The following is a 24,900-nucleotide window of genomic DNA, read 5'->3' as shown; positions in this document are numbered from 1 at the left end:
AAGGCCACATCCGACTTAGTATGAGCAGCAGTGTTCCCTGACACATAAGAGATTTGTTTGAATTTGATACCCACCTTTACCAGTGATAATGTATTCCAAATTTTTTTTTTTACCTCTGTGTCTCTAGATGTATTAAAAATCATATTTTTAGATTGGTTATTTGAATTTTTAAAACATTTTTTAATTACAAAAAGTAATATTGTAACAAATTCACATTAAGCGCCTGAACTATCCATTTTAACAGATTAAAATCTTGGTTCTGCTATTTACTAGCTGTGTGACATTGGGCAAACTACTTAACCTCTCTGTGCCTCAGGCGCCTCATCTCTAAATTGGGAGTAATAGTACTTACTTCTTTGGATTGTTATGAGCAGTATTAGCAGAGCAAGGGGTTGCTTGGCAGCATCGTGCCCCCCCTCCACGTCATCCTAAATAAACACACAATCCCGGTTACAATGGTGTGGTTGGTAGGCAAACATAGCTCAAGGCCAGTACCTAGATCTGCTTTTCCTGGCAACTTGCCACCTGTAAGCAGCTCCAATATAGACATTCTAGGGCAGCCAGAGGGTATGAGGATTGAGTAAGACAATGCTAAGTATGTGGAATGCTTTGCACAGTTCTGGACACATGGTACATGCTCAATAAATGTCAGCTTTTAAAATTACTAATACAGAGTATATAAAGTGAAAGATAAATATAAATTTTCCCCCCCAAAAAAAACACCTGAACTCAGAAGTAGCCACTGTGCACAGTTCATTAATAGTTGTATTTCTCCAGATTTTTCCTGTTCATATACCAACATACGTATTAGTTTTAAACCTACATACATCTACCTATGTACCATTTATACATATGTACAGAGATTTTCAATACAAAAAAATGAATTATCTTAATCACTATATTTATCATTCTAGAACATGCATTTTTCAAAATATACAGAGGAGTGCCAAAAAATGTATACACATTTTAAGAAAGGAAAAAACTGTATTAAAATTACGCTGACGGTAACCACTTTGAGCACCTCTTGCAATTGCAGAAGTCAAATGTGACTTATATTCATCTTTTGTTATCAGCATATATTGAGTATTACAATTTTAATATAGTTTTTTCCTTTCTTAAAATGTGTATACATTTTTTGGGGACCCTCTGTGTATTTTGGACTTCTCCCCGTTAGAACATATAGATCCACTTCTTCATTTTTTATTTTTTTATTTATTTTTACCAGTTGAAAGTATTCTATTACTATCTGGAACTTTTGGTCATTATTAGTCCAGAAAGCCAAGGTTGCCTGCCATAGACTATAACATATTTTTCAGCATCTAAACATCACACTGTTTTTGGGTTAATGTCTAGGACCCATTTACTGAAAAGGAAAAATAAAATTAGATCCAATTCTATAGGCTTGCTCAGAAAAAAAAATTATTCAATGATTATTTAAATGGCTATGTCTTGAAGCCTTTGGTACCCAAACCACAAAATAATCTATTTGTAGAATTGTGGTCAAATCTAAATCCACTTGGACCACATGTGATGTAATAGCTGCCCACTGCCAGTGGGATGTCCCACCTGAGCTTAGCTCCCTGACTTTTTCCTGAATTCTTCCTTCCCTTAGCCCTCAAGTACCTATACTGACCACACTCAGAGTATAATAGTAAAAAAGAAACCTTAATAACCACTTGCTGTTCTTCACTTCAGTTTGAAACTTAAACAGTGTTTTTTGAAAAAGCAAATTCAAAGTAACTTGAGACCTTAGGGTCCCTATGGCTACTTTTACTTCCAACTGCTTCCCCAAGCCAAATCTAGAAATAACCCAGTTTTCGTTCAACAAGAAACATCACGTAGGGTTGAACCACTCTTACTTGCCTTTTCTTAATTCTTGACAATAGAGGGTATAAAAGTTAATGTCTCATTTGGTCCTTCAACCAAGGAATTCCAAGTGTAGAATTATATTTACCCTCCATCTATTATATTGAAATCTTGAGGGATCACAACCTGTCAAATACTGTCAAATATTGAACCTTGGGTGATTTACTCCATGTGGCAATGTATGAAGATGTAGAGGTTCAAAAGCCAGAGGAGACATATGCACTGAAAAAAATCAATATAGTTTACAAAAGTATCCAGTGATAGTTCTTTTAATTAGGGATGGGGTATAATCTAGAATCTTGAATCTGAAGCATAAAGGTCAGTTGTTTTTGAAGTTCACAGAAGTACAGTTCCTTACGTATAACAGTAAGTGTCACATGAAAGATAATATTCCACAGCCACAACTGAACTTCTAGCTTCAGTCAGACATCTTTTAAGTCTTTCAGGAAGGCTGAATAAAAGATAACAGCATGGCAATGTGTTGTATTTTTATTCATTGCTGGTAAAAAAAAATTGAGAGTGTCATGTCCTAAGAAATACTCAAAACGGACTTGACTCTGCCTCCAACCAGGATAGAGAAATAAAAACTAGACTCAGCCTCTTACATCTTGAAAAAATTAAACAAGATATATGAAACTGTTTTCAGATATTGGACAAAAAGCAGCACAGAATTCTGATTCCTGAGAGAAGGGAAACAGATAAGATGAGGCCTCTGGTCATCCTGAAATTCTGCCTAGAGGCAATTTCCAAGCAATGCGGAAGAACAGATGAAAACCAAACAGAGCCTGGCAGCATAAATCTACGTAGAGGTCTGCTTGAGTCTTTGCTGAGTAATAGGACGCATGTACATGAAGGGATATTCCACAGACCTTGGCAAAGAATGATGGCAGGATTGTTAGCTCAACAATTTCATGAGCTCACAGAGGGTGAAGAACATTTTGAATTTGCACCAGTCAGAGTGGAGAGTTATTGGTAATCACCTGGAGCCTTCCATGGAGACCTTAGTGAGGTCACACATTAGAGAGGAGGCTGAACTATTTCTAGAATGAAGGTATTGAAAACTCACTCTAGCAAAGCTTAAAAAGAGGCCTCAAAGAGATCAAACTGCTCCACAAGTAATTAAACTGCCTGACAACATCAAGACATTCAAATATATAACATCACAATGCCCAGCATCCAATCAAAAACTTTCAGATATGCCAAGAAGCAGAAAAATGTGACCTATAATCAGGAGGAAAATCAGTCAATTCAAACAGGCCTATGAATAGCAAAGACGTGATGGAACTAGTAAACTAAGTACAAGCATCTACAGGAAAACAAGAACATAATAAAGAGAGGCATGGAAGATTAAAAAAAAAAAAAAAGAACCAAATGGAACTTTACAGATAAAACATACAATGTATACTTGTACAACATATACTTGCATAATTTCACTAGATGGGATTAATAGCAGATGAGACATTGGAGAAGTAAAGATTAGTAAACTCCAATCCAACAAAACCAAAGCAGAATTTTTTTAAAACTGAAAATAAAATAAATAAATAAAATGAGCCTCAGTCATCAATGGTACAATATCAAGTGGTCTAACATCATTGTACTTGAAGTATCATAAAGAGAAGGGAGAAAAACAATTTTTTTTTTAAGACATACTGGCTGTATATTTTCCAAACTCAATGAAAACTGTAAAATGCCTAGGTTTAAGAAGCTCCACACAATTCAAGAGGATAAACACACACCCATACGGGCATGTACACACACACTACCACCACCACTACTATCACCTCAAAACTCATTATAATCATATTGCTGAAAATTCACAATAAATAGGAAACATAAAATCAGAGTAGAAAGACACAGTAGGTAGAAAGGAACAAAGATAAGGATTAGTGCAAAATTCTTGTCAGAAACTATGCAAGTCAGAAGACAATCAAACATCTTTAAAAGGCTGGAAGAAAGAGTAAGACTAGAATTCTATATCCAGTGAAAATATCCTTCAAAGATGAAGGTGAAATAAAATGTTTACATACAAACAAAAGCCAAGAGAATTCATCAGCCGCAGAACTGCACCAAAAAAATTGTAAGAGGAAATTCTTCCGATAAAAGGAAATTATACCAGATGGAAACTTGGGTCTACACAAAGAAATTAAGTGTCAGAAATGGTAATACAAAAAATTTTTTTCTAACTTTTAAATTTATTTAAAAGATGGTTGTTTAAAATAAAACTAATAAAAAATTATTATAGAGGTTATTTTAAAAATAGAAGTAAATTTATATGGTAATAATAGCACAAATGATGGAAGGGCCAAAGTGGAATGTATTATTCTAAGGGTTATATTTTATACCTAAATTGGAATAATGAAATTTAAAAAATACTGTGACGAGTTAAAAAATGCATTTTGAAACTTTAGAGCAGCAGTTCTCAAGATGTGATACAGGAATTCACAGGCTAGCCTAAAACCTTCTCAAGAGGGATAAGGTAAAAATTATTTTCATAGTAAATACTTAGATGCCATTTGCCTTTTTCACTCTCATTCTCTCACAAATTTACAATGGAGTTTTCCAAAGGTGACATATGATATCACAACAGACTGAGTACAGAAATACATATGAGAACCTAGTTACTAAGATAGAAATTAAAGAACTTTACCAAAAATGTAAAACAATGTCACTCTTCTCACTAATTTATTTTTCGTTTCGGAAAACCTAGCTTTCTTAATTAAAAAAAAAAAAACACAAGTCATTTATATTACTATATAATGGATTGTTATAGTTATTTTTAAAAGAATTAATAGTTTTAATTTTTTAAATTTCTAATATAATAAATATAAATAGATGTAATCCATATAAACCACAGCTTTTTAAGGTCTTCAACATGACGTCATTTGAGTATAAAGGGGTCCTAAGACCAAAAAATTTTAAACTGTTGACCTGGAGCTATCCCCAAGACAAAAAATAAAACAGAGTTAAAGCTAATAGTAAGCCAATAGTGGAACGAAAAAATTGAAGACTTACAAAAGATATGTAATTAATCCAAGAGAAAAGACAAAAATAAGACAGAGAGAAAACAAATAGCATGATGATAGACACAAACCCAATCATAATAAATGGTTTAACAATCAAATCAAAAGGCACAGATTCTTAGACTGATTTCTACAAAGTAATACTGAACTCTATACTGTCTAGAAAAATATCAAATTTTAAATACAAAACACAAGTAAGTTAAAAATAAAGGTGTAAAAAAAGATGTCATGTAGACACTGATCAAAAGAATACTGAAGTGCCTATATTAACATCAAAACAAGTAGAATTTAGAACAAGAAATATTATCAAAGATAAAGAGAGGAATAGGACAAAGGGATTAATCAAGGAGATACAACAAAATGTAACCATTAACAGAATTTTAAATACATGAAGAAAAACTGGCAAAATAAAATGAGAAATAGACAAATCCACAGTGTAGGTAGAACTTCCACACTCATCTGTCACTACTTGATAGAACAAATAGAAAAGCAGTTAATAGGATATTTGAACACTACTTACATCTAAAAACTCCACCAAAAACGTCAGATTACACACTATTTTCAACTGGACAGAGAACATGCACCAAGGTAGACTGTATTCTGAAGCATAAAACAAGTCTCAAAACCTTAAAATATTGAAATCATGCAGAGTATGTTCTCTGACTATATCAGATTTAAATTAAAAGTCAATAATGGAAAGGTATTTGGAAAATCCTCAAATAGTAGCAAATTAGACAACCCACTTCTAGATCAATGAAGAAATCACATGGGAAATAGGAAAATATTTTGAAATGAATGAGAGTGAAAACATACAAAATATAAAAATTGTGAAATGCAGCTAAATAGTGTTTAGAGGCAAGTTTATAGCTTTAAATGCCTATATTACAAAATAAGAATGAGCTAAAATCAATAATCTACACTTTCATTTTAATGGCTAGAAGAACAGAAAGCAAAATAAACCCAAAGTAGAAGGAAATAATAAAAAGAGAAAAATAAATGAAGTAGAAATTGGACAAATGGTGGGCGGCGGGAGGGGGCAAGGAATGAAACCCTAACAGTAAAATTGATAAACCGCTTGCTAGATTGATCAAAATAAAAAGAGAGGACAAATTACTATTAAAAGGAATGAAAGAGGGAATATTACTACAGACCGTGCAAACACTAGAAAATTAATGAAGCAATATTACCAACAACTTTATGCAATATTACCAACAACTAATAAAAGAAATTTGACATCGATGAAATGGACAAATTTCTTTAAAGATGTAAATAACCAAACTGACTAAAGGAGAAACACATAACTGAATAGCCCCATAGTAGTTAATGAAATTGATTCTATAGTTTAAAATCTTTCTTTAAAGAAAATTTCAGGCCCAGATGTGTTCACTGATGAATTCCACCAAACATTTCAGGAAGAAATAATACCTCAATTTGTAAAAGCTTATAGAGTCCTTTGGTGCTTTGCCTTTTATAGTGTTTAAATTATTCTCTTAAGCCTAACTCAGCCATGTCCTAAAAGGCTATGTGTGACACCTACTGAGATAATTAATTGTTCCTATAAATATTTCATATTTACAAGTAAACCAAACATATTCTTTCAGGAAATGACTGAAAATAGCTTTGGAATAATCCATCCCCTAAATCATGTAACTGCTTTTTATTATTCTTTTAGTCATGACCAAAAAGCATTTTAAGAAATGAGACATGTGCTACAAAGTCAAACACAGTGTTTGACTATGTTAATTTAATGTGGGGTCAATAGTTATCCACATTCTTGAAAAATGTTATGATAGTCTCCTATAAATATTAACATGATAAAAGTATAATAAATCATGCAGAGATTTTAAGTACCAGAAAATTCCATTTACAATCCAAAAGGTAGCCTCAAGTTGGATAAACATATTTTACAGGCAAATTTAGGCAAGACTTTAAGATCACAAATATTTCAAGGTTTAAAAATCTATAGATCATTTTCTGCAGAAGACATGACAAGTACAGCGAGTCTCCACAGCTTGTTCCACACCTGGCTCAGGTAAGTGGCAAACATAATCTGGAAATGACTACTTATAAACCCATTAGTTCATTTGATCATATCCATTTAATTACTCATAGTTTCACACTGGAACAGAAATAAAACACTGGCCCCAACATATTAAGTACCAGAATTAGAAGAAATTTTATCAGACTTCAATATTTAAGTAATTTATCTTTATGCATATATTAAATAAGAATTCAGGAAAAGTTGAATAGTCTTTCTTCCAAACAAGGAAAGTTAGATAAGAAACTCTCTTCATTGATAGTGGAAGTATAAATTACTACAAATTAGAGAGCTGTGTGGCAGTATTCGGTAAAGTTGAAAAAGCATATTCCCTATGATTCAGTAATTCAACTTTTTGATATCTACCTAGAGAAACATAAGTATGTATACAAATAGAATGTACAAGGATATGTTTCTAATCAGTTTTAAAAGGAAACAGCCTAAAAGTCCATCAACAGTGCAACAATGCAAAAGTCCAACGCATGCATAGTTTGTGGTAAATTCATTCATACAAGAATGTTCATACAACAGCTAAATGAATGACCTACAGCATGTATAGCATGGTATCATTATGTGAACTTTAAAAATAACTCTATATATATTGCGTTTTAGATAAATTCATAAATAGTAGAAGTATAAAAATATGCAGAATATAAGTAAGCACTAAAATTCTGGTAGGCGGGTACAGGTGGGGAACGAGAGAGAGAAACAGGATTCCCAAGGGTACATAGGAGGCCTCCTGTGTGCTTGTAACAGTTTTTGTTATTTTAAATGAGGTGTGGGTACATGGATACTTGAACACTCTATGGGGTGAAATATTTCATTTTAAGTCAGAAAAAGTGGAATATTTGATCAGATACCACAAAACACTTTGCCTATTAGTAAAACTTTGTGCTTGCTCTTTTAGCAATGACCAAATGAGTAATTCTACCCATTTAGAAAATGTTTATTTATCTAGAAAATCATCTAGATAAATAAGCATCTAGAGAGAAATCATAAAGGGGCTTTTCTGAACTGCCCAAGTACAAGTGAGAGCTTCACAGCCAGAGTTCAACAGAAATGGCCACGGGCGGTAAGCAAACACCTGCCTTTCCTGAATCTCGGGAACTCTGTCTGGACCTCCAGGTGATTGTCCTGCCCTCCCCTTGGCTGCACTTGGAAGACCAGAGCTAAAGGAGCAAAAAGAACAAGGAACAGTGTTCAGTGGGAAAGCACAGCACTGCTAACAGGTGTCCTAAACCATGCCAGTTAGCAGAGGGTCGGGGGTTCCGACGCCCCTTTCCCGGTTCCGCATTTAGAAAGAACTTCTCAATCCTTGAAAAGCCTCAGAAACGTAAATTACAAAGGCACGGACTGTGTAGAGGTGCCTGTGGGTTCGTAGGGTTTTTATTTCGGAGGGTGGAAGTAAAGAAGTGAAGATGGGAGTAGGAATTCCGGGGTTTCCATGACCTCACCCCGAATTCTGAGGTCAACGTTGTAGCCCTGGTTGGAGAAGGGGACCTTACAGGAGTTGTCCCAGCGGAGAGCCAGCGAGACCACTCACCTGTCAGGGGGTGCCGGGCGAGGGGCGGGGCAGGGGCGGCTAGCTGGAGGGGTCTCAGACGCACCACCTACCTCCCGCAAAGGCTCGGACCCCACGGGTAGGGCCCTGGCCCCGCCTTCTGTGACGTCAGCGACTACGGACCAGTCAACGGCCGCCCCTGCCGGCTCGCCGGGAGCCGATTGGCCGGTGGGAAGAGAGGCGGGCGCGCGCAGCTGGAGGAACGGGTTGCCATGGACGCTCTCGTGCTTAGTAACCACGGCCCTCCGGGAGACCTGCTTGATCTGGGAGGTGAAAAGGGTGAAGGGTAACCCAAGCGAGAAGCCGCGGTGATTCCCACGCCCCTCCCTCCCCGCCTTTCTTCTGACACCTGATTCGGAATTCTTCCAGCTGCGCAAAGCTTGGTGACCCATTCTAAGGTCCAGGATGCTGACATTGTCGCCACATTTACACCTGTCTTCTGCCCCACAGAGCTCTCATGATGGGATTATACAGCGATCTTCCCCTACTTCCTCACGCTAAGGAAAAAAATTGGGGCTTCCCCTTTCTCTTTAGCCAATATTTCTGTAAACAGTAGTTCTTACTATTTCCACCGGGCGCTGGGCCACATATCTTATATACATCACTGATCGTCCATGCAGCCTCTTTACAACTGTGTAGTAGGAGTTTACATTTCACCTGAGGAAACTCAACTTGGAGTTCATTGGCTTTGGCAAGGCCACCCAAACCATAAGTGGCAGAGAGGTCATACTAAAATTCAGATTTATCCAACTTCAAGACACTCTTTCCTCCAGAGAGGAGTCTAAATGTGTGAACAGCAGGAAAACTCGGGAGTTCCTCTTAATACTAAAGAGAATAAAGCCCTCAGTAATCATTCTCGGTGTGTCTGGGAACTGCTGTGTGACACTCCATTGAAGAGTGACAGTCACTGGGGACTTGCTGCCAGGATGAGGCAGTCTGGCCAGCCCCTAACAGTCTTTGGTGAAGTGACTACAGGTTGGGGGCCTCAGCTTTGCCATTTCAGAAATTCAGTTCTGTTTGTTTTCCGGGTTTATTAGAGGCTAACTCAGGCTAACTGAACTCATGGGAACCTGAAGTAGAGAAGCTGGAATGCCACTGCAACGGGTTTACATAAAAGCAACACAGTACCTCTGACAATGGAGACAAACCCAGAATATTTTCCCCCAGTAGGAAAACTACAGACAACATCCAATGATCAGAAGCTAGTCAGTAGCCTGGCCACAGCACTGGACAAGCCAAGTCTCTGCGCCCAAGCTCAGCAAACTTGTTCTTTTGTTCTCCTATATTCCTTATCAGCAACTCTATTTCTGGCCAAAGAAACATTTGACCCCTGAGCTACCTTTTATTATTATTATTATTACTTTTTCTCACGCATAATGTGTTGCTTTTTGTACTAATTTTCAGAATTCTGGATGGGCTTGCTGATGACAATAGGCTGCGGAAACAGTCAAAGCTACCATTCAAAAGGCCTGCAACAGTCCTAAAATAGATTTAATTGCCTGCAATCTCCTTGAAAATGACGCGCAATCTTTGTACTTTGGTATACATCAAAATGCCCAATATCATTGCTAATTGAATATCAAATTCATTTAATGTCTGATTTAAAAATCAACACGGTGAAATTATAGCAGAATTTGGCCTTTTTGAGGATACATTGAGTCAGTGAAATTTTTAAATGTCCTAATTAAAATTTCAGGTTAAATTGGTCAACTCTGGTTTCCTCCGAACTAATTGAATTATTTAAAAAAATAATTTAGATACCCCCTCCAAAAACTTGTTCCATGATTATCAAGTCTTTGCCAGAATTAGGAAGTTGTCTCACCCTTCAGCTTTCTTTTATAATAGAGACATCCTACAGTCTTATTTATAAAGAGAATACAGCAAACACCCCTGCAATTCAGCTATCCAACCTCACAAATTTCTCAGCAGCTTCACTAGTTCTTGGGTGTTTCTGTTCGTCTCTGTATCTGCAGTATATGCCTTAGTACCTGCTGGGTGCTCAATCGACATTTGTTAAACGAAAGAATGAACAAATATGTGATGATTAGTGATAGGAGATCATCAAAGGTATAGAAGTGAAGAAGCCATACAGCAGATTTTGCCTGTTTTATAATGTGACCTAAGAAGCACAGTGCTCGAGGCCATCTTTGCTTTCCACTTCCTTACCTGCTCCACTGGCATCCCCTGCTCTACATCACTAAACCTCCTCTCCAGCTTCTCTGGGACTTCTGATCACTCAATCCATCCAGGATACCATCAGCCCCTTCCCACTACACTTCCTCATCAAAAACCAAGTGTGGCCCTGATCCATCTTCTCCCCTGGACTTCAACCCACTATTCCCATTGTTATGGCTGACTCATACCATGTTTCCCCGAAAGTAAGACCTAACTGGAAAATAAGCCCTAACATGATTTTTCAGGATGACATCCCCTGAACATAAGCCCTAATGCATCTTTTGGAGCAAAAATTAATGTAAGACTCGGTCTTACTTTCGGGGAAACATGGTATCCAGACTGCTCTGTCCATTCCTTCTTCCATACTATAAATTATGCTACAGTTTAGCATATGCTGACATCCACAGCTGGTCTAAGGTTTGATGCTACTCTTCATAAATCTATTTACTCAGCTCTGTACATCTCCCTAATTCACAAAGACCATGTCTCCTAAAACTTTCATTTCATTCCTAGACACTAAAGACTCATGATGAATGGAAGACTTAGCTTCCAATTATATGAAGACCACATCATCACCCATGCTTCCCCTCCCTACTTGACTACTTCACATCTCTTATTAATGCCCTCATCCTTAGAAAAAGGCCGGATGGCTCAGTTGGTTAGAACAGGAGCTCTTAACAACTAGGTTGCCGGTTCGATTCCCACTTGGGCCAGTGAGCTGCGCCCTCCACAACTAAATTGAAAAACAAGGACTTGACATCCTGGAAGAACACACTGTTTCCCAGTATTCCCCAAGGAAAAAAAGAAAGAAAAAGGAGATTTTCTCATTAATGCTCACTCACCACATTGCATCCCACCATCCAGATATCTAAAAATATTTCCTTTACTCTCCAGCATCTTCCACTTCTTTTCCTCCCTAAGAACCTTCCCTTCCACCTTCCAACACACCTCAACCATTGCTGTTACTGAATTAAGCCACTAGACTTTTCTGCTTCTTCAAGTAATTGACCTACAACCTCCCTTCCTTTTCCTGTCAAATCCCTAAATAAATGTACATGGCCTCTATATGGATTCCTGCCTAATCTTATGACTATACCTATGCCCAAGGAGTCAAGTTCTGTATCTTAAGTCATTAACTCCCCTGTCTATATCTTTGACCCAGAATTCCAGCCTGATTTGACACACTCTGTGCAGGACAGCCTGTTGCCACCATCCTCCACTGTGACTTTCCTGGATGATAAGCTCCTTGGGCGGGAGAAACATCTCATCCACCCAAATTATGTCCCATGATGTTTAGCACAACCTCCTTATATGCAGCAGGAACCCCAGTGTTCAAAGCAAAACAATGAGGACCTTTTATCCCTCTGCTTCCCCGTTCCCAGCTGTGATAAAATCACAGGGGGCAAATCTCTCCTTCATACATTCAACCATTACTTATTAAGTGCCTGCTACCATGTGCCAGGTACTGGGGAAAAGAGAACAAATAACACATGGTCCCTGCTCTAAAGGAGCTACCAATCTAGGAAAGGTAGAAAAATGGGTGTGCCCATGAGTGACGCCAACGGTTCCAGGAGCATGGTGGACGTCATTTGGGGCATACTGAGTGCACCGTGGAAGTAGCGCTTCTTTGCGTTAGGGAAATTGGAAATTGATGGGACAGGCATTCCTGCAGGCAGCAGAAGCTAAGGCCCAGAAACAGGGCTATCTGGGAAGACAAGCCGGCCCCTCCGCTGCCCTCTCACCTGGCCACACCTATTTGTGCCTCTTTCTGTGATATGGTCAGTGCCACTCTACAGACTCCTCGTGCTCTATTCCCTCCTTACCACCTGCCCCAAAATTGGCTTTCCTCCTCCTTCCAGAAGCACTGTGACGACTCCAATTCTCCCCTGTCTTTCCTTCATCTGACCATCAGTTATATTGAATGCCCCAAGTTGGACTTTAGGTTTCTTGGGTGCAGTCTTGTCTCTCCAGCTTCATGGTATTTTCTCTGAGAGAAAGGAGTATTTCTCAATCTTCTTATGAATGTTCCACAGCACACAGCTCACTGTTGAGCCTGCCCTTCCACCAGGATTCCCCTTCTCCATCAATAGAACCACTCAAACAGAAACTTTGGAAAGCTCATTAACGCCTCTCTTTCCCTCATCCATACTGCCAACTCTATCTCCAAAAAGATAGCTTATATATGTCTATTTCTCTCAGTGTCCAATGTCGTTTTCCTAGCTGAAGTCACCACACCTGTTGCCTGGATTATGGGAATAATCTGGGGTTCTCTAACTGGGGTTCTCGTTTCTAATATTGCTACTACGTAGCCAAAGTACTCTTTTCAAAATGTAAATCAGATTACGGTATGTCACAGCTTCCCATTGTATTTAAAATAAAATCCCCACTCCTTAATATGGCCAGTATCCTGGATGATTGCACCCTTCCTGTTTACCGTGACCTCAGACCATACCTATGTCTTCTTCACTCGCTATGTGCTAGCCACACTGACCTTTGTTCAGGTTTTTCAATGCTCCATGCTATTTCCTAGGACCTTTGTACATGCTTTTCCCTCTGCCTGGACCACTTTTTTTTCCCCACTCAAATGTCATTGCCCTAGAGAGCAGTCACCCAGACTCAGTTAGGTCACCATGCTATATTCCCCAGCTCATTTATTACAATTTCCAGTTATTTATTTATTTGTATGATTATTTAATTAATATCTGAGTTCCCTTCCAGAATACAATTGTCAGAAGGGTAGGAACCAGGTTTCTTTTGCTCACCATCAAATATTGTGCAGTTAGCCTGGTGCCTGGCACTGAAAAGAATGTATCCATGCCTCAAACAACTTCTAAGAGGGAAAACAAAAAATAAACAGAAACAAACTCCCCCACAATCCAGCTCATAGTTTTACTGAAGGATTGAAAAGTCACTGTTTCTGGTTCCAAACTGTCATGTAAATGCTGAAAGGAAAACTCCTGGCATTTGCATGGCCCTTCCAACACTCATAAAGCACAAAGTTTCTGACAGCAGCTCCATCTATGTTTATTTGAGGTACTTGTTACATGTGTGGTCCTCTGCCATGTGCTGTAACAGAAACAAAAGTGGCATTCACAGCCTCAGTGGCAGAAGAAAAAGATCCACCAAATTGCTGCTGAAGGAACAGGGTATCTGCATTCACTCGAAAGCAAATGGTTCAGAAACATATCTAACTACACGGTTATCTGCTCATAAACCTTTGCTGGTTCCTCCAGGTTTATAAAACAAAATCTAAACCCCTCATACCGGCATTCAAGGGCCTCCATGATCTGGTCCCAGCCTGGCTTTCCAACCTTCCCTCTCATTCCATGATCCCAAATAGGGGGGAGCACACAATCTCTACTCCAGCCTCCCAGCCTCTGAGTGGGTTCCATAAATGTCCTGTAATTTTCCTGCATCCTTGATTTCCTCAGACTCTTCCCTCAACCTGGAGTTCTCTTCCCCCCATCTTTGCCTGTATAACTGCTACTCCTCTTTCATATCAAAGGCAAACACGACCTCCAAAACATTATTTATTTTGTTTGTCAAAACTAATTTATCCTTCCTTGTGTTAGTTTGTATAACATATATAGTATAATCCATTTGATGCTATATTCATTTAGTAATGTTTCAGTATTATTCTATAGACCATAAACTTGTATCTGTGCACATGAGCACACACACACACCCACACGCACGCACACACACACCACTATTGCACTGCAATAATACAAATCATGGTTAATTTAATGAGCCCTCACTTTGTGCCATATACCCTACATTATGCTAGGGCTTTATGTTACATCGGCTCATTTATTGCTCCTAATAGCAGTATGGGATGGACCAGCATTATTTCTAAATGAGGTGAAATAGGTTTGGAGAGGGTAGGTAGCTTGCCCAAGGCCACACAGACAGCAAGAGGAAGAGTCGTGTTTTGAAGCCATGTCTTCCATGCTTTTCACCTCTATACCATAAAACAAGATGAAATAAGTCATAAATCAGAAACACAGTACCAACCATGGGGAAGTAGCATAGAGTAATTACGCTGTGCCAGGCACTACCCTCACATCTGTGAATTCCTTCAACTCACCAACACTCCCATGAGAAAGGTACTGCTGCCTCATGGCACATCAGTGGATGCTGTTGGCCTGCTGAGTTACCTTGTCTGCACCTGGTGACAGCAGATTAAGCTGGCATTGAGGCAGAGGTCCCCTGTTAGGAGATTTTACAGTCAACTTTTGTAGAGATACTACCTTTGATAAGGCAGTTTAAATAATTTAGACACACCGCAGAAGGGAGGGTGTATGGTCCGCAGAACGGGGTACATTGGCTGGTCCAAGAGAATTTGAACACAACCTCCTCAAGGTTCTAGGATTGGCATCCTTGAAGAAGTCATTTGTTTTCAGCACAAAGTCCAATAGAATCACAAGAGCATGGGCTTGGAAAGCTGATGGTGGCTCACAGCTACTTTGCGAAATTCTTTAAAGGTCAGCAAGGTTATAATAGGGTGCATGACAGGACAAGAGATAATGAGTTGAGTGAGAAAGTAAACAGGTAGCCCAGCTTCCATCATGAGAGGGGCAGCCCTTGGAGGCGGAAATAGAGTCAGAGAGTTCCTTTCCTCAGCTCTTCAGCACAGGAAAAAGAACCTTCTTATTGCATTTGATGGGTGTTTCCCCAAGTGTGTTCCCTGGACCATTAAAGAGGCTATTCAATCAATCAGTCAATCAATAATAGTTCTATAATCAAATAAGTTTGTGAATTTCTGGCACAGGGAGAATTAAATAGGTTCCTTTAACACAAGAACTCTCAATCTTTAATATGCCAGTTTGCATTTTCCCACAAGATCCAATGCCAGTTTTTAAAACTCAGAACACTTGTTAATATCTCCATGGACACTAACTGATGTCCCACGGAACACAGTTGGTAAACCCTGATTTAGAATAAAATATGTTCTGAAAATATGTGCCAGTGAGAGAAAGAAAAATTTATATCCATGCATAGCTAATTACAGATATAAACCAAAGCCATATATAAATAAATGATTTCTTTGTGTATTCAATAAAAGATTCTAACTTAAATGTCATTTGATGATGGTTCCCCTTCTAAGTAGCCTGTTAAGGAGTGTGGGGTGGTGTAGGGGAGGGTGGTGTGTTAAAGGGTGGCTCATGGGAGACTGAAGGAATAAGGAGAAAATGAGAGAGAAAGGGAGGTGAAAGAGGTTAATGGAGGTGTGAGTAGGAATGTTTAGGAATTGGGAATAGAAAATATTGCCTTTATAGCCAACTGTCTCTAATCTGCTTGTTCCTTCTAAATTCTTTTAATTCCATAAGTCCATTTTTATAGCTATTTATACAGGGCATTGTAAACATTTGCATTGTCAAAGGTGAGCAAGGTAATAGAAATGTTTGCAGTCTAAATTTTGGAATAATGTAAGTTCTTGAAATGTATTCTTCATAATCTTTCTTGGAAATTACTTAGAAACAGATGTGAGGCATTTTAGTCCAATGTGCACCATCCACATGAATGGTATTATTTTCCTTGAGTACTGTATTAGGGATCAGTACTTGTGGAAACAGCAATGTAATCTGTAACTACTATGGAATCCAAATGGACTTAATGTACAGAATATAACAATAATATTTACAGAAAAGTGCTTCAGAGGACTGACTGAGAAACTTGAGCATGTGATGCATTCATTGAGAATTTTATCATTTGCAATAACAGTAAAGTGATATCAGCTGCCATTGTTATGTTTTGCTTATGTTACTAAGCTAGTTATTGGGGGTGTGTATCACCATAAGCTTTTGTAATTGAATAGACCTTTTATAACATGAAATTGCAGGGCACACCTTGTTGGGAGCACTTCCAGAGATCCAAGGTACACAGGTTCACTCAAGTTTAGCTATCGCCTTCTAATTCCCTTGTTTAGCAGGTAAGGAGCTGTGAATCTAGAGGCTAAAAGACAATCCCAAGGTCACATTTTTGTTTGTGGCCTCCTGATCAAGTGGAAAAGGATGGGCTCCCACAGGGCTCCCTTTTTTGTTTCCATCAGAGTCATTATCTCATTGTCATAGGTTTTTACATATTGTCTCCCCTATTAGACTATGAGCCCTACAATGTTCTTCTAGCCTTAGTCACAGGAACCATTTTCAGTTCCTGTGACACGTGCTCTGTGCCAGTTTCATACACATCATCTATGATCCTCACAATAACCCCACAAGTTTGATAATATGATTCCCCTTTTACAAGGACTTACAGGTTGAGTAACTGGACCAAGGCTACACTAGCCAGGAGCTCAGAGAGCTGGAGTCCAGCCTACGTCTGTCTAACCCCAAAGCCCATGGTCTTTCTCCTACATCAAACAGGTGTACATCCTTCTTGTGCATTCTCCTTTTTATCCTCACTGCCTACCACGGAGCTTGGTCTAGGCTGTACTCCTCGTACGTGTCTGTTGAATGAATGAATGAGCATTTAAAGAAAAGGGACTAGCTTCCCTCCCTGGCACTTACTGGTGATGTTGTATTGGGTAAATTCCCAAATCACCCCAGGTCAGCTGGGTCTAAAAAGAAATAAAATAGGGATAATGATGCTCCAATGGACAGAAGGGGAGAGAATTAATGAGATGTTTTATTGAAATCCTTCCCGGAAAATAGATTAAAATTTGGATGCTCACTTTTGAGTGGTTCTGGAAGAGCTAAGAGTACTTAGCCCATCTAAATAGAATGGCTCCTGCTTCTACAGGGGTTGGCAGTGGGACTGCTTCTCTTTCTCTTCCCCATCCAAAAAAAGAAATAAAAGTCAAGGAAAAAGAAATGCAGATTGGAGTTATCAGGTGAATTGCATTATAGAGTAATTAATCAGTAACCATCCCAGCAGCTGAGATGGCTAGATAATTGGTCATCATGACCTAAAAGCTTTTCTTATATGATTTGAGGCTCCTCTGAAATTTAATCATCAAGTTCCATTTACAAGTTCCTGGAATTTATTGACAGTCCAATGTCATCAATTAATCATCATCAACAACAAAAATGACTCATATTAAGTGCTGTAGGGAGATCCTGACACTCAAAGGGAAGAAACAAACAGGACACAGGGCGAGAAATTTTTGGATTAATTTTAAGAGCCATAAAATGGCAAATGTTGGGTAATGGATAGTATTGGGTTATGGATTATACCTCATAGTATGTATTTAAAAAAACAGGGGAACATATCAAAGGTACTCAAAAGAGCTGACATTTTAGGAGCTGAGGCCACTTTGTAATATTCTAAGATTCTGTAGAGACTATTCATTATTAAGGAAACGTGGACGGTACAAGCAGAGAAAGACTGACAGGTCTGAGTAGGCTGGTTTCTACCAGAGACACACTGTATTTCATCCAGATAAGCCAACAGGACCTTCATTAGTTAAGAAAACTTAGCTTTTGAGCTTAGATACCATGGGGAGATTGTTAGAATTTTGTCAGTGAGATAGAACATGTCAAACAGAGCAAGAGAGTCAACATCTCTAATTAAATGGACTCACATCACTCATGCGATCAGTGAGCATTTTTCACCCCTCAGCATGTAAGGCAATGAATCAGGGCAATGCTGTGCTGGAACTGGTTTATACTGGCTCACAAGAGTCCATTGTTAAGTTTGCAGGAATTTTGCAAGCTGGTTATTAAACACAGTCTCTATTAAAAGCTAAATTATATAAATTTATAATTAAATAAATTATATTAAAACAATGGCAATAAATACTCAAAACTCATTACTTTCTAATGCTTTTACAACATTTTACTGTTTTTTATCCTCTTGAGTTTATTTTCATCTGTTTCATCCTTCTGGTGGAAGTACTACCTAATGATGGCCTCCCTTCCCCGTTTTAAGTTCAGCGACTTCATATAGGTAAGTTAGAATTGATCACAATGGTAGTATTTACACCATGGAAATCATCAAAAGCTACAAATCAAGCCTTGACTTATTGTTTTGTTGATGGTCTAGACTCAAGAAAGAAATGGGGGAAAATGTTTTAATTCAGATTAAACTTAAAAGTGTCTCGTGTCTGTAGCCACTAAATTGTGACAAGCAAAAACAAAAACAAACAAATAAAACCCTGCAGCTATATTCTTCCAGTATTTGGAGACAATTATCTGACTCAGAAATAAAGTCACTCTCATGTCATTGAATGACTTTCAACATACATCTTCTTCATTTTTTTCTTACTTGAAAATATCAACCAAAACATTCTCATGGAATTCTTCTTGTTCATCAGTCACCACTAGAAGTTGGCCAGCTATAAACTCCTATATTTAAGAGTTTAGCCAAAATCAGTATAAGCTTTCTATGAAAATCAATGGTCTATATGGAATTTACAATAGCATATTGTATAGTTTATTATTATTTATTAATTGTGTGGTATACATGCTTTATATCATTAAAGTGTATAATAAATTTATGTATGCATATATTTTTTCCCAGGGAGCCAGCTGTAAATATTTACATCATTGCAAGTGGGCCCCTGTTCATACCCTTAAAGAGATTACCCTCTGGTGGGACAGGGGCAAAACCCCTACGGTGTTGGTTCCAGCGTGGCAAGAGCCTTTACGAAGGAACCAGTGTCTCAGGAGATCTGAAGAGGGAAAAGCACTATCAGCCAGGGACTCCATATACAGGTTACATGGAAAACCATGTAGCTCTTTAAACTGATGAGAGTTGGTAGAAAATGAAGTTGGATACAGACAGATGTGCTATATTTTTATAAGATATTTGAAATGACATTTCTCAGTGATTTAACAAGAAAGTTAATTTATTTTTGTTGAAATCATTGAAAATAGTTAATCTCTTCCTTATAACCTGGAAACAGCCAGAGTCTGACTAGCATCAACTTTAGTCTGTCTTAGTGTAGAATTAACCCCTGATTGTTCACAGAATGTAAAAAGAATTACGAGACTCTACAAGAGTAAGCAAAGATTTATTGAAAGTCAAAAAGAGAGAGAGAGAGAGAGTACTGTTTGGAACTGGCAGATGTTTTGCCAGGGCAGAGTCTGATGGAAACAGCTGCAGAGACAGAGGGGTAAGAGAGAAATGCTGGCAAATGGAGTTGTGCCAGGGCAGAGTCCTATGGGGGACAGCTGCACCAATGAGAAGGAGTGCTGGGGTTTTATATTTTCCCACGCAGGATGTTGGGTGCTGGTCAGCTTGCGGGGGGGTGGGGGCGGGGGGAGGCTGCTGTTACAATTGTCTTCTCCTGGGAACTGTCCTGTTCTCACCTATGATGGATGTAAGGTGCTTGTCAGCTTGCATGTGCAGTGCTAGCCAGGGGAGTTAGAGCCAAGCAGTTAATATTTAAACTCTCTCCTGTTAGCCCACAAGCTCACTCCTGTTAACTCTTTGCCTGTCCCATCTTGCCAGCTTACAAGCCCGCTCACATTAACTCTTTATTTCTCTCATCATAGTCTGCTTTCTGTTGGCCTTTGATTGATGTTGGCTGTTTCCAAAGATGCCACACTGTAGACAAAGGTACCAGATAACTGACTGCACTGTTTACAACCTGAACCTAAGTTTCAGACTCGATTTTTTGTTGTCACCATCAGGCCATGTAGGGAAGACTATGCAGCTTATGGTGTCAGCCATGACAACAGCACCTTGGTGAAGGAAGCCTTTCTAGCTAATTCTTTAGGTAGCTGGAGCAGGTGCTGTTAGTGCCCCAAGCTGCATCAGCTCAGATCCTTTGACCATTTCTTGAGCACAGGCTCCCAGGGTGCTTTCATTCCCAATAGTGGACAGTATATCTCCTTGAAGTGTTGCCTTCAGACTACCAGAATCTACTTTGCCTGCACAAGAAAAACTGCAAGTGTCTGGGAATTTGTGCCTCAGGCCCAGGCTTAACCAAATACCAGTGAGTTCAGGGCTGTGTACTCATATACCCTAGTTTCTGGGCCCTGATTGGGACAACTCTGAGATGTGACATGCTCTGTCTCCAGAGCTCCTCCTATGGCACTGAACCAATTACCTTCCTGGGGAGTTTTGCTTCTCCTGGTTTCCCTGTTACATCCCACTTCTTCATTTCTCTAGTAGTTTTCTCCAGGGAACATTTTCTGATAAGTCAGTTTCACACTAGTCCTCAGGGTCCGCTTCTAGGGAACGCAACCTAAGACAGTGGCCATGTTTCATATGATGTGCTCCTCACCTCCATCCAGAATGCCCTGGCCATAGCTGACTGGACAACAGGTGGGCACCTAGCTCAAAGGTAGCCTTTCTGCAGGCTGCCAGCAGACTGAGGTGGCCTCGCACAAGAGCCAACCTACACAAATCCTCTCTGGGGAAGTATGATCTTGAGTCATACAGAGAGTAGATGAGTCATTATATTTTATATTGCAAAACTCTGAGATTCATAGACTTGAAGAGCCAAGGAGCAATGAGATAATCCTGTCATTGGAATTCTACTGCACCCTCAATGACTTTCCAGTTTCCATACATTTTCCCACATCCATGAGGTTTTCTTATTTCTACATGTCTTCTTCCTATAATCTTCATTGCTCAAGGCCATTGGATATCTCTATTTTTCAAACAACCTGACATCGCCTCTTTGGTAGACCCAATTCTCTGGCCACTCACTGACAAATGCTTCAAGGAAAGTTTCCTGAATATTATCAAGGAGGTCATAATGATTTGAGTAGAAGCAACATGAAGCCAAATTAGTATTTAAATAAGATGAGCAATGAAGATATAAGGAAACCTGTTTGAGATACTAAAAAGCTGAAAGGAGGCAGACCAGTGCTCTTGCTTGATAGAAAAAGTAGCTAATCGCCTTCTGTCTTCCATACCCCTTTTCTCATTTGCGGCAGCCAAGATAAGGCTTTCAAACTGGGGAGCAGATTGATAGTAGAAAGAAAAAGTTGAAAAGACTATAAACCAGGAATGTATAAGCCACAATTGTTGAGCCTCTTGGCCTTTTGAGTCTTTGGGTTCTTTTTGCTCAAGAAAGCACTTTAGTTCTAGTGATAAAAGGGCCAGATAAGAATGGCAACTGAGGCATGTGTTCTGGGGCTTGCTCCAGGTTTGCTCTGACCTCGCTCAGCTCACCAGGGCCCAGAAAGAGACAGGAGCTCAGGGCAAACATCTTTATTTGAAATGGAGGTCAAATGATCTGTGGTATCAGACCAGGTAGGGTGTGGAGATGAGAGGTATCAACGCTGCAACCTTCCATAGTGAAAATGGAAAGCCAGAATTTTACAGACACAAGCAGAAGCAAACAAACAGAATTCCTGCTTGCCTGGAGTCAACATTACCTCCCCCACCCACACCAGACATTTCTCTAAAACGTTCATAAAAATACTAAGGGATCCTCTTGGGCCAATAATTAGCTCATCAGACTTACAACACTGCTCTGCTGGAACATTCCCAGAGCATGACTCATCAGAATTGCCCAGAGAGCTTTTGACATACAGATTTCAGGGTCTTCACCCAAGGGGATCTGATTCAGTAAGGCTAGGTTGGGGCCTGGGAATCCATACTAAGGAGGAATTTACTTGGATTTCAGCAATAATACCAGATCTAACATTTTGTTTAGATGCCCCTTACTTCAATCTTGGGGATTTTTAAAGGTGAAGAAGGCACTCAGTATTCTGATTTCCTTTGTTTGAGAAGGATATTTCTAAACTAACATAACCAATGTTGTAAACAAGTTGCCAAATTTTCACTTGTGAGTGAGATTTTTAACATAGTTACTTATAATTCTAATATAAATTAAGTTTAAAATTTTGTTTAAGTATCCAGGAGAAATCTTTAAATTTCTCCTGTTTCTCCTTCAGCTATCCCTTGAAGCACACACTGTCTTTGGAGAGAGGTTTTAGGTAACTGAATTGAAGTTAATTAAATCACAGAAAGTGAAATCCAGAAGGACCTGAATAGCTCACCAGTCCAGCCCCCCTTATTAGGTGAGAAAACTGAAGTCAATGAGTTTGATTAACTTGCCCTGTGTCACCCAAGTAGCTTGGGAGACCTGTCGCCAACATCCTTTGAGGTGTCCCCTACACCTGGGAGGCCTGGTGAGAGTATTCTCATCAGATCTTAATTTCTAGTCTTGTTTTGCAAACAGCACTTTCCGCCACATTGAGCAGGGGTGGGCGTACTAGCTCTGAAGTCGCCCCACCTAGGCAGTTCCATTTCCCCTCTGCTTGATCGGACCTTAGCTACACAGGAGCCATCCATCACTGCCTTGAGGCTTCACTAAAGGAGAGCATTCAAGATTTAATTAATTAATTAATTAATTAAACAAAAAGAAAATGTCACTATTCCTCAAGATACTCTAACGTCTTCTCATTTACCAAAATTCCCAGAGCCTGCTTACACACACCTGCTGAGAATATATACCCATATATTCACTCTCTATATACATACATTCATACACATATATGTTTAAACACAGATATATATGTGTATGTACATGTACATCTATATATATATACTCTATTTCCATGAAAATGATTTATTTGAGTCCAAAGTGAGAGTCATAAACTCCACACTGTATTATTTCTTCTCAACTCATTCATCACAACCTTTGAATTATCATCCAATAAAAAGAGGAAAACATAGTGAGTAATGTTATGATCCGGAGGCAATCTCTCCTCTTCCCAAGATAAGAGATGTTACTCAGAGCTGTCCACAAGCACAGTGTCTTTTACTTTCTTCCATTCCATCATTCAGTCACTCATGATCCCAGGACACTAAGTGCGTCATCGCTGTGATTCAAAAAGAGATCACCTATTGCTTATCCCATGAAGAGATGCAGTTCTGCAGAGGCCCGCCTGCGACAGTGGCTGTTCCATTAAGACTGTGTTTGGTTTGCACCTGTGCGCTGTGTGTCGGAGCACCCAGCACCCATGCTTTGAATGAATTACAGCAGCCAGGTTGAGATTTCGTCCTTTGCCTCTAGCCTTCTGTACAACCCAAACTGCCGACTTCGTTTTCCTTCTCTCCATGTACTGCGATGTGGAAAGGGTTAGGAAGCTGTGTTCTAGACACACATCTGCTAGCATTTCTGAAGACCAGAGTCATTTCCACCCATGCCCAGACCCTGGGTACCGGCCACAGGTAGGGAGCTGTGTGTTCCCACCAGGAGAAGAGCAATGGGAGACATTCCTCTACCTAAGTGGCCCCGTGGCGTGTTGGAAAGAACATGGACCCCTACTTCTAAGGAGGCTGACCTGGACGGGTGGTCTTGATATCGCCTCCTACTGGTCCAAGACAATGAACTAATCATTGACCTCTCTGAGACTCAGTGTCCTTATTTGTAATGTTGGGATAATATATACCAACAGTCTCAAGTTGTTATGTAAATTATGTAAGAATGCAGGTGAAATAATAGCTCCCTTCCTCTCTGTAGAGTATATTGTTTTTCCTATGGAACAAGAGGGAAGGTCTGTGAACCATCAGGGCCACATGGGGCAGCTATTTTCTCCTGGCCTCTGCCTCCCACGGCTTCTTAGCGGGAAGGGAAGCATTGCATTATCTTGCAGCAGAACCTCGGCAAGACCGAACTTAATTATATGTGGCTGCAAGCTAGCCGCAACACTGGATGAGCTCATCAGTTCTTACAGAAAATGACCAAGCGCTTCTTGAAAGGTGACAACTATTTTTAAATGACTAGACTTTTTTCAAAAAAGTGTTTTCTTCTCTCTCCTCTCAGCATAAGGCAGATTGGCCCAAGGCCTAATTTAGATCAGGGTTTGTTGTGAGTCCTGTAGCTGGCCTTTCCTCCCCTACTTCTGCATCCCTGGACTTCATATGCATATCCAACCACACAGCATAGGAATAATAATGGAAACACGTTACTTGATTTATATTTATACTTACATTTACTACTTAATACATATTACCTGACACACACCAAGGAAGTGTAAAAAATTTATCTAGTGCTACACTCTTTCTCTGGAGTATCTAAGAGAGCCAGGAGGAGGCTGTAAAGGAAAGAGGGCCGTGAGCCTACTGTGGTTCTCAGTTGTCCTTAGAAACAAAGTAGTGAGAACTTGAAAGTCTCAGCTGGGTCTGGAACATCATCCGAGAGGCAGCACAGCTCCTTTCTCCAGCCCAGTGGGAATTACTGGACAATTGGACTAGCCTACTGGAGGTACTGGAACTTTTCCCAAGGGGCATATGGGCACTCAGTGGTTTTAGGGCATCAATTTTCAGTCTTCAGCTACATATTCATTTCTACAACTGATCTACCTGGAGGGCAAGGTCAAGGCAAGGTGTCC

General features: G+C 39.5%; 1 protein-coding gene across 1 annotated transcript in view; it reads right to left on the bottom strand.

Annotated features, from left to right (window-relative positions):
* The window catches only part of TEKT3 (tektin 3), a 39,534-nt gene extending 30,953 nt beyond the window's left edge, over positions 1-8,581 (bottom strand). Inside the window, exon 1 of the mRNA XM_019712518.3 lies at positions 8,468-8,581. The gene's annotated coding sequence lies outside the window, so the exon portion shown is untranslated. The remainder of the gene's footprint in view (positions 1-8,467) is intronic.
* Positions 8,582-24,900: the final 16,319 nt, after the last annotated feature.

This window comes from Rhinolophus sinicus, chromosome 12, assembly GCF_057876585.1.
Source record: "Rhinolophus sinicus isolate RSI-liver-muscle chromosome 12, RSI-T2T, whole genome shotgun sequence".
Lineage (NCBI taxonomy): Eukaryota > Metazoa > Chordata > Mammalia > Chiroptera > Rhinolophidae > Rhinolophus > Rhinolophus sinicus.
The sequence above is the reverse complement of the archived record's forward strand: the minus strand, read 5'-3'. Positions and strand labels throughout refer to the sequence as shown.